Here is a 2,591-nt window from a genome sequence, read left to right as displayed (position 1 = left end):
ACAAAAAGGATTCACCCAATCCTTTGGAAAGATTAAGAAAAAATTAAAAATAGTAGGGCACACCACCATTTGATGTCACACGGATAATTGGTGCAAGAATTTTATTTATTATAACATATAATATTTATGACATATACAATAAAAGTTGCTAAAACATATAATTTATTACTATAAAATTCTTAAAAAAATATGGATATCAATGCTATGGTCAGCTGAGATATGAACAGAAAATATGTTCAACTGGACTGTAAACTTGCAATTATACTAAAGGGTTAATAACTCAGATACAATGTCCCAGAGTAAAAATTGCAAACTATCTTGAGGGTTAATAACTCCAATGTAATGTCCCAAAAGAAAGTTCAATCCAGGAGTAGAAATTAAGGAGTAGAAATTAATGAGAGTCACTTGTATTTGTATGGACTACCACTTGATCACGGTATTACCGCAAATAAAGCGCAGGTTAAACTGTACCGAAGTGGTTTTACTCACTGTTTTAGATAATGCCAATTTCCATATCACTTGTGGCGTCCCACGTGTAGTGAAAGTTTTTTTGGAGGCTGCGGTATTCAATTGCGGCAAAAAAAATTTTTGAAGAAAACTTTTGAAGAAAACTTTGAAGAAAACTTGCGGGATCCTCGGTGGTTGTAGTTAGCTGTACCGTCTCAGAGGTCACCTGGAGGTAAATACCTTCTGCGTTGTCTGTTCACATATGCAGGGTTACCTTTCACCAGGAAATAACGGAATCAGCACAAATAGACGGATATCCAGCTTTTCTTTACAACAGACTGCAGGTTCACCGATCCCTTCCTTAAAGCGCTTGTTCGTCTTCGGTTCTATATTCTTAAATCATGGGATTGATTACCATACGCGTTTCAGAGACTAAGGCTCCTTCTTTAGTGGTTAAATTTCCCATGAGAATAGTCTATCCTTATATACCTATACAGGTGTGGTTTTAATTAATTAATTGGCTTGAGCCTGTTTTGTAGGAAGTGACGTAAATTTATGTTCAAATTCACAATGACAAACCATATAAGAGTTTAAAAACATTTGTTTCTTATTTAAAAGGCATATTAAATCAATACATCACTTTATATATCACATATGTTATAGGTTGTTTAAAAAAATATGATAAAATAAAAAGTATAGCAAACGAAATCGCTGCTGCAATATACATAAACTCATATTTTATACCATATATATTCCACATTCTATAATATTCATGTCATATCGGTTGACTATATTATAGTGTTCATGGTATCGCTAATCTAAATTTGCAGATAGAGCGCAAAAAACAAATATATCGACCGCCATGCGGTAAATGTGCGGTTTTTTAATGCGGTAATTATTCGCATTGCGTTTTCATTGTATTCTTGTTCTCTGTCTGCACCAGTGCAGCTACGCACTGGTTAGACCCCACAATTTCACATTGATCACATATAATTCATATAAAAAATATAAAAGTATATAAAATATAAATATATAAAAATATTATGTCTAAATACATGTTTATTATTTTAATCTCAAACTGAATTGTTCAAATTCCATACATAAAACAGTAATATGATAAACTGATAGATAGAAGACTCGGAATGCAATACGGAGTAGAATACGTAATGGGAAGGGTGTCCACCAGGGGAAGGCCCGGAAAATCTATAATAGCTCACGGGTCTTTCCCTGGTGAAGACCCCCCCCACCCGAACAAATCACAGGAACCCATAAATTTCTATTTCTGCGTTTAATCCTGCAGGAAGTAGAGTATTAAAATCAAAGATATGTCTCGACTCAATTCTTGACATTCTTTTTATATGATCTCCGCCTCTCCAATCTGCTTCTACCTTTTCAAGAGCTGAAAAGGTAAGTCCCTTAGGGTCTTGATTGTGCATAATTTTAAAGTGGTTTGACAGAGTATGCTTTTCATACCCCTTTTTTATATTTGAAATATGCTCAGCTATACGGACTTTAAGTTGTCTCTTAGTCCTCCCCACATATTGTCTTTTGCAGGGACATTGTATAATATAGATAACGCTGTTGGAGTTACAGGTAAGAAAGTCTTTAATTGTATGTTCATGGGGATTTGTCATAGAATTAACCGTCAATGTTTTCTTGGGAAATATGGTATTTTTACATCCCATACATTTGCCGCACCGAAAGAAGCCTGTGGTATTTGTCCATTCCTGTATGGACAAACCTACTTTATTTTTATTTCTTTTTGGAATTGTAGGTGCTACCATTAATGCTAGATTAGGTGCTTTAGTGAACGTAATTTGAGGAAATTGAGGAATTAGATGGCCTATCACTTTATCTTTATTTATAAAGTGCCAGTGCTTATTTATTATATACTTCACTTTTTTATGATGAATATTAAAAGGTAGTATTAATCTTGTATTACCATCTTTCTGTTCCTTTTTAGTCTTTGTATCAAAAAAGGATTTTCGATCTATTTGTCTGACTGTATTTATAGCTGTTTCCAGAATTTTTTCAGGATATCGTTTTTCTAAAAATTGGTCTTTCAATATTACAGCCTCTTCCTCGAAATCTTCCAATTTTGAACAATTTTGAACAAATTCCCATGAACATACAATTAAAGATTT

The sequence above is a fragment of the Bufo bufo genome, chromosome 4 (assembly GCF_905171765.1).
Source record: "Bufo bufo chromosome 4, aBufBuf1.1, whole genome shotgun sequence".
Lineage (NCBI taxonomy): Eukaryota > Metazoa > Chordata > Amphibia > Anura > Bufonidae > Bufo > Bufo bufo.
This window is presented reverse-complemented; position numbering follows the sequence as displayed.